This window comes from Plecotus auritus (genome assembly GCF_963455305.1).
Source record: "Plecotus auritus genome assembly, chromosome: 4".
Taxonomy (NCBI): Eukaryota; Metazoa; Chordata; class Mammalia; order Chiroptera; family Vespertilionidae; genus Plecotus; species Plecotus auritus.
Genome location: NC_137775.1, coordinates 40,724,928 through 40,733,625, shown reverse-complemented (window position 1 = coordinate 40,733,625; position 8,698 = coordinate 40,724,928).

Here is an 8,698-nt window from a genome sequence, read left to right as displayed (position 1 = left end):
AACTTGTATTTCTTGCTCACGGGACAGTCTCCAGAGTCTCAGCCGGGCCTGGCTCCAGGTTGCAGTTTGGATTCAAGTGTGCTCCAGTGTTTTGTCATTCTTGACTGACAGCTTCCCTAAAGCAACATCTGCATCTGACAGAATGCAGAAGTGCAAGAGGCTGAGCCAATCCAGGCACACTCATTTAAAGCTGGCTGTTTATGTCACATTGGTCACTTTCCACTGGCCAAAGCCAGATACATGGCCAAACCCAACCTCAAGTGGGCAGGGTCGTGGACTCCTCTCGTGAAGGAGGGGAAGGGGGACTATCACTGACCTATAATGAAATGTGTCACAAGCATAATCCACTTTCATCTATTTTAAATATTCTTAGTAAAATTAAAAGGGAGTAAGCTTCCTGTGACATACCACAAATACTGATTCCCACTGAAGTTGCCTTTTCTTTGGGCTTCTCTGCCATTACAAATAAGAATCAAGCATGGCTTGCATTTGAAAAACCCAGAATTAGAAGCCCAATAGCTGTCTCTCCTGAGATTTGGGAGTTTCTGCCAGATGCAGCCTGGGTATTTTAAGAACCTCACTGCTTGCCTGGATGTTAAGGCTGGTATGGTGGGGGAGGTGCCACAGCGGTCTTTGAATATATAAATTCAAGATATACAATTCCAATATATGCAACTTGAATATACAAACAAGAGAAGCTAAGCCCAGCCAAGGGATTACTGTGGTCAAAAACCAGTCTTTAGTGCTTCTCCTTGGACAAATGGTTTTCCCAAGACTGGAAGGATTGCTTTTCAAAGGTATCATTTATATCCTGGGACAACTAGGGATGGAGTCTTACATTTATTTTGATTTACTTTTTAGTTATTCTTTGATGCTAAGGAAGAAAAAGAACAGAGGATGAGTTCAGAAACTGAATTGAGACTCCCAGATTATTTCATTTAGAGTTCAAAGTTTTTAATCCACTTTAGGAATCCAAGAACTGAACCCATTGGCCAGAGACCTCCTCTGTGGTTGCCATTCTTCATCATTTATATAAAAATAAAAATCTTCTATTTTTCTGCAAGTTATTTTCATGTGTTAGTGTCTCTCCTGGTAGTACATATGACCATGACTCATTCTCTTTTTTTTTAATTTAATAAGTCTTTATTGTTCAGATTATTACATTTGTTCCTCTTTTTCCCCCCATAGCTCCCCTCCACCCGGTTCCCACCCCACCCTCTGCTCTTACCTCCCCCTCACTGTCCTCATCCATAGGCTTTTTGTCCAGTCTCTTCCCACACCCCCACACCCCTTTCCCCCCGAGAATGGTCAGTCCACTTCCTTTCTATGCCCCTGATTCTATTATATTCACCAGTTTATTCTGTTCATCAGATTTTTTATTCACTTCATTTTTAGATTCACTTGTTGATAGACATGTATTTGTTGTTCATAATTTTTATCTTTACCTTTTTCTTCTTCTTCCTCTTCTTAAAGAATACCTTTCAGCATTTTATATAATACTGGTTTGGTGGTGATGAACTCCTTTAGCTTTTTCTTATCTGTGAAGCTCTTTATCTGCCCTTCAATTCTGAATGATAGCTTTGCTGGGTAGAGTAATCTTGGTTGTAGGTTCTTGCTATTCATCACTTCGAATATTTCTTGCCACTCCTATCTGGCCTGCATAGTTTCTGTTGAGAAATCAGCTGACAGTCGTATGGGTGCTCCCTTGTAGGTAACTAACTGTTTTTCTCTTGCTGCTTTTAATATTCTCTCTTTGTCTTTTGCTCTTGGCATTTTAATTATGATGTGTCTTGGTGTGGTCCTCTTTGGATTCCTTTTGTTTGGAGTTCTTTGAGCTTCCTCGACTTGTAAGTCTATTTCTTTCACCAGATGGGGGAAGTTTTCGGTCATTATTTCTTCAAATAGGTTTTCAGTATCTTGTTCTCTTCTTCTGGCACCCCCATAATTCGGATGTTGGTACACTTGAGGTTGTCGCAGAGGCTCCTTACACTATCTTCAAATTTTTGGATTCTTTTTTCTTTTTGCTTTTCCGGTTGAGTGTTTTTTGCTTCTTTGTATTTCAACTCTTTGACTTGATTCTTGCGGTCCTCTAGTCAGCTGTTAGGTCTCTGTATAATATTTTTTATTTCAGTCAGTGTATGCTTAATTTCTAGTTGGTCCTCTTTCATATCCTCGAGGGTCTCGCTAAATTTATCAGCCTTTTCTAGGAAACTCTTGAAAAACATTATAACTGTGGTTTTGAACTCTATATCCAGTCGTTTGTTTTCCTCCATTTCTTTCATTTGTGATCTGTTTCTTTGTCTCCGCATTTTCGCTGCTTTCCTGAGTTGGTACAGTAGCTTTGTGTGGTAGGTGTCCTCTAGGGCACAGTGGCTCAGCCTCCCCAGTTACCTGAGGTGGACACTCTTGGTGTACCCCTTTGTGCACTCTGTGCTTAGCCTTGTTGTAGTTAAGTCTTGATTGTTGTTGGTATCACTGGGAGGAATTGACCTCCAGGCCAATTGGCTATGAGGCTCAGCTGTGTCTACGCTGGGAGAACTTCTGTGCTGGAGACACTCTTATGAGACAAGACTTGCGAAATTGCAAAAGCCTCTGTCCTCAGCTTGGATGAGGCGGAATTTGAGGGCGGAGCAGACAGCATTGGTTTCCCGTCAGCCCTGCCCTATGAGGCCCCTGGGTCTCAGTGTCCCTCGGTAATCGCTGCAAGCACCTCTGAGAGAAAGCCGCCCTTGAGTTTTGCCCGCTGCCGGACAGTCCAGTTTCTCCTTGAATGAGTCGGGGTTCCCAGAAACTTGCCCAGCAGTGGAGTTCAGCGCAGTTGGGAGCTTCTGTTTCCCTCCTGCTTTAGAAAGCCAGCCATGCACTCAGCCTCCCGTGCATTCAGCAGTCAATCCTCTCTGTGTGTGCACACCTCCAGACCTCTGCCTTCCGCAGCTCCCGAGTCTTAGTGTGCTTTCTCTTTTCCTGACAGTCCAGATTCCCCTTGAATGAGTCTGGTTTCCCAGCGTCTCGCCAGGGACTGGAGTTCAGTGCAGTGGGGAGCTTCCTTCTCCCTCCCGCTTTAGAAAGCCAGCCATGCACTCAGCCACTCGTGCACACAGCTGCCCGTCCTCTCCGCGTGCGAGTCTCTGTACCTTAGCCTTTTGCAGCTTCTCTGAGTCTCAATGTGCTTTCCTCTTTTCTTCTAGTTGTAGAATTTCCACTCAGCCAGCTTTCCTGTGGTTCTGGATGGTGTCCATTTTGTCTTGTTTGATATTGTTGTGCGAGGCAGCAGTTTAGGTGTTTACCTATGCCACCATCTTGGTTTCTCCTCCCATGACTCATTCTTTTTAACATCTGCCTAGTACAGTGGTCGGCAAACTCATTAGTCAACAGAGCCAAATATCAACAGTACAACAATTGAAATTTCTTTTGAGAGCCAAATTTTTTAAACTTAAACTTCTTCTAATGCCACTTCTTCAAAATATACTCACCCAGGCTATGGTATTTTGTGGAAGAGCCACACTCAAGGGGCCAAAGAGCCACATGTGGCTCACGAGCCACAGTTTGCCAACCACTGGCCTAGTATTTCATGTTATGGATGACCTACAGTGACTCCACTAATTCCTTATTGATAGATTGAGGTTGCTTGCAGTGTTTCATTAATAAATTAAACTGTAAAGAACCACCCTTCAGTATACACTTCTGTGGTCTTGAGAGGGTATTTGCATTTCTGTGTCACAGATTACATGCATTTTTTAATTTTTAAAAAGTATGTCTTTATTGATTTTTAGAAAGAGAGAGGGAGAGATGGAAACATCTATGAGAGAGAAACATCAATTGGCTGCCTCCTGCATGGCCCCCACCAGGGACAGAGTCGGCAACCCGGGCATGTGTCCTGACCAGGAATTAAACCAGAGACCTTTTGGTGCGTAGGGTCGACGCTCAACTGCTAGCCACATTGGCCAGGCTGCATTTTTTAATTTTTATACATATGGCCAAATGGCTCTCCAAAAGGGTTGCATCAATTTGCATTCCTGCCAAGAGGGTATGAGAGGAACCATTTCATTGCTCAGAATTTAAAAGTGCTTAATCAGACACAGGCTTGATGAACACTTCAGAGGCTGTTAGAAAAATACAGAGGATGCATATGTTTCTGTTATGAATATGCTTCTGCTACAATGCTTACTGGACTGGGCAAGTAGGTCTCACACTGTATCCATGGTTAGAACTTGGTTCCCCGAATTTTTCAGTCCAGGCCACTTCTGTGAACTTTTGGGAGTGCCCAAGTCACAGTGAAGAGATAAATGAAAATGTAGAAGCAGTTGGCAGACACTTTCTTCTGCTAAGATGCTGCTCTAAGAATCTCAACCCACTCATTTTACAATAACATTTTTATAATCACTTACAGAAATTGAAGAACAATAACTTTTTTAAAATATATTTTATTGATTTTTTATAGAGAGGAAGGGAGAGGCATAGAGAGTTAGAAACATCCATCAGCTGCCTCCTGCACACCCCCTACTGGGGATGTGCCCGCAACTAAGGTACATGCCCTTGACCGGAATCAAACCTGGGACCCTTCAGTCTGCAGGCCAACGCTCTATCCACTGAACCAAACTGGTTAGGGCTTGAAGAACAATAACTTTAACTGAATAACTCTAGTATCTTACCTAAATGATGATTATATTTTATTTTTTTGTTAAATTTATTGGGGTAACATTGGTCAACATGAAGCAATTTTATTTTTTATATATTTTGTTTTTCAAATCATGTTGTTGGATTTTTGAAGCTCATTTTGGAACCAGAAGTGACTTTCTTTTCTCCGAATATTGCTGACCTGCACTTGGACTGTTAGGGAGGGTCATCAGAGCTTTCAGCGGCCCACTGAGCTTATCAGCAACGTGCAGAGGGCAGTCTCTCTGATGAGAAAGCCAGGATGTTGCCACATAGCCTGGGCACCTTTCTGACATGCCAAAGTGTTGCAATGCTCTGCTGGGAAAACGTGAGTAGGGTCAAAGTATTTAAGAGGCTAAGGTCATAGGTTTGATCCTCAGAGGAGCTGGGTGGCTTTATTGTGCCCTGGTATCTCAAATAACTGTAGATCATTATGTCCCAGGACACTGAAAGCTGGAGAACGGCTCCTGCTCCTGTTCCCCTCCCTCCCCCCCCCCCCGGCCCCCAGTGTCATCCAGGGCATCTTCTTCGCCCTGGCAGAGTGATGAGCCTAGTGAAAGGAGCACTGGCCAGGGTGAAGAGGCTGGGGTCCTAGCTATGATCACAGTGATAAGTCAGTTCATCTCTCTGCACCTCAATGTTTCCATCTGTGCAAAGGAGCACTTGGCTCAGTGATGCCTAATTTCCCTCTTTCTCTTCTCATCATCATCATCTTTAAGGGGGACCAGGCAACCATGAGAACACGTCTCCTTGGTGACAAGAACAAATCAGATTGAACGCATTTCCAAATATGCAGAGCCCTGACTTCTTGCCCCCTACATCCTTTCATCTAGTCAAGTTGTTCTGTCTTGGCTGCACATACAGTCACCTGAGGAGCTTCCACAACTCTCTCAGTGCTAAAGCTGCATCCCAGACCCATTGCAGTGTCTCTGGGGCCGGGCCCAGACGGCAATATTTGAAAGCCCCAAGATGCCTCCAGGATGCACGAGAATAAGCATGATACCTTATGTGCAAGCTCCAGGATCATCTGTGCCCCTCATCCCTCATGTCTGCTTGCTCTCCCCCTACTCACTGGTGACCTTTCAAGAAGTTAATTCTTTCCTTCTTTCTCTGCTCTGGCCTGTCATTGAACTCACCCAGCTGATTGTGGTGCTTATGATTGAGAACCTCTTCTGACCCTTTCCTTTCCCCAGAAATTAACGTGATCATTAAGGCTTATAATTTCACTCACCAGTGCGATCAATCAAGGAGCTGCGAAACAGAGTTAAGAGTCCTTTTGTAATTGGCAGCAGCCTGTGATTCAGAGCAGAGCCTCCAGGGACTGTGGGGAGTTGGGGGGAGGGGAGGGCCTGGTGTGCAGGAAGGGGCTGTGCCCCTTGAACTGACTGCCGAGCTCTTTATGGCCTGCTCCCCACAGGGACCAGCAAGCTCCCAGCCTGTCCACATTGAATGTCAAAAGGAGGAAGCCAGTTCTTGCCAACAGTGCTGCAGGCTACTCCTTGCCCACCCCGAGCTCTCTGCAGTGGAAAGAAATGTCTCCTCAGAACCCAGAAGAGGGCAAGATCAGTGGATTCTTTTATACACACTGGGCAACGCCAGGCTGGTGAGGAGGAGCAGTGCGTCCAGATTATCTGTATTTCAGAAGTGGGGTTGAGGCTATCAGATCCAAGGGAGCAACACATTCTGCCCCACCCCCCTCTTGGAAATACCCTAGAAGCCAGAGCAGCTGAGCCTGGAGCAGTGCACACTTCGCACCCCTCTCTCAGCCCAGAGGAACTCCAGGCTTCCACCACATGCAGGGAGCCTGTGATCAGAGTGGCCCTGGGACTATAGCTGAGTTTTCCCTCCTGGAAGGGCTGGGCTGGCTGGTTCAGGTTCTAATACACAGCACCCAGTGGAATATCTCATACATGTGTGGTAGGCAGCATGTAGGCCACAGGTGAGAGGTATTTGCTTTATTTCAAATACAACATTATAAAAACACTAGTGTCCTGGTGCATGGACTCGTGCACATTGAAAGGAAATTAATTAGAAGAAATATTTTAATATCACTATTTGCATCTTGCTAATGAAAAGAAAATAGGATTCTTCCGAGTCTCCTATCTACCTACTCCAGGACTTCTGTGAGGATCAAATGAGATGAGGCATGGGAAAATGCTTCACCAACATTTGGTTAAACTATAAAATGTTTGCACCTGGCTATAAAGAAAGTCAGGTTCCTGAGCTGAAGAAACTCCAAGGAGGCTAGTCGCTAGGGAGAGGAAGCCAGGCGTTGCGACATGACGTCATTACCCAGCGCCCACAGCCACCCTTTCTGGGCTGGGCTGGGCTGTGGGCCACATTTTACGCCATGGGGTCTTGGCAGCGTTGGCTGTGATTTGGTGGGGTGTCGCTCTGGGGTGGTGGTGGGGCCTGTGTCCCACTTGGGGGAAGCCGAGTGTTGCTTTGTGGGCGCCAGGTCCACAGTACAGTTTATTTTTAAATGGCTAGTGTGTCATGGCAGCTCCTATGTTGAGCATCTGCCCCCTGGTGATCAGTGCACATCATAGTGACCTGTCAGATGGACTCTTGGGCTTTTATATATATAGATTAACATTGACTTTCTTTTTTTAAGACAATGCTATAGGAAAATCTGAGGAGAAAGAATCATCTGTAATTCCACCTCTCTAATACAACAATTTTTATTTTTTCCTATTTTTCCTAGTTTAAACACTGATATAATAGCATCACAAGCCAGACTATTACTTTGAGTTTTTAAAATCCTTTATTCTCTCCTTTTCAAATCTGGAGATTAGAAAACCCAGTGCACAGAGCTTTGTAGTGTAGAGAATTCTATTTTGGCCCGTGACAGTGAGCCAGGAGGCAAGCTACCTGAGGGCTGAGGTAAAGGGGGAAGTAGAAATAAAAAATCTCCTTGCTTTTCTCATTCTCGAATATGATGGGAGAAGGAAAAACGGAGTGAGAGAGAAGCAGAGCGAACCAGACTGAGGTTTATGTCCCAGTTTCCAGATCTCTGAGCTGGGGCAGGGGCAGGGGCAGGGCTGGAGGAGTGAGGGTAACTTTCTGCCTCCAGGCCTGTTTGGATTCTCGTATTTCACAGTGCTCTGACACTGCTTCCACAGTACTCTGGGTGGCCACCTCAAGCTGTTCATGTCAGAAAGAAAAGCGAGGTTCTAAGGTTTTTAATTTTTGTTTTCAATCCTCAAACGAGGATATTTTTCCTATTGATTTTTAGAGAGAGTGGAAGGGAGAGGGAGAGACAGAAAAACATCGATGTGAGAGAGACACATCGATTGGTTGCCTCCCAGCTCCAACTGGGGCAGGGGGATTGAGCCCACAACTGAGGTACCTGCCCTTGACCGGAATCAAACCTGGAACGCTTCAATCCGCCGGCAGATGCTCTATCCATTGAGCCAAACCAGCCAGGGCCTATGGTTTAATCCCCTGTGATGTGGGAGCTAACCCAAAAGCTAGAGGTCACCATGGCAGGGCAAGGTGACAGACCACTCAGCAGAGGGTAGGGGTGGCCCCCTGGGCCTGTGACTATCTGAGGACTTGGAAGAGAGTCAGAGGTCAGCAGCCAGGAAGAACTGAAGTGGGGCCCTGTCAACCAGGCACCGCCACTGGCTATGGGCAAACGTGGAAACCAGAATTACAGCTGCAGTGAAGCTCAGCACAAATGCCTGCTGTGGGCAGCAGGGACACCTTTCCCGAGACCGGCGGGGTGGGGCTCTGTGCCTGAGAGCCCCAACTCTTCCTACTACCAGGAGCACATCTTTCCGCACTGACCCCCAGGACAGGGGACACCTCTTAGGGAGAAAGAGCAGGGGGGAGGGCTCGCTCTCTGGAAGACTGCAAATCACCTAAAGGGCTATTTAAAGCAGTCCACAAGAGAAGAAAAAAAGTTGATTTTTATCTTTAGGCCACAGGTGTGAGCTTGTGAAGAGCAGGTGAGTAGTAGAAAAACGAAAGAAATTGAGTAGCTATACAATTTGTAGTGCGAGGTTCATCTGGACACTTTATTGTTTAAAAAAATTCATCT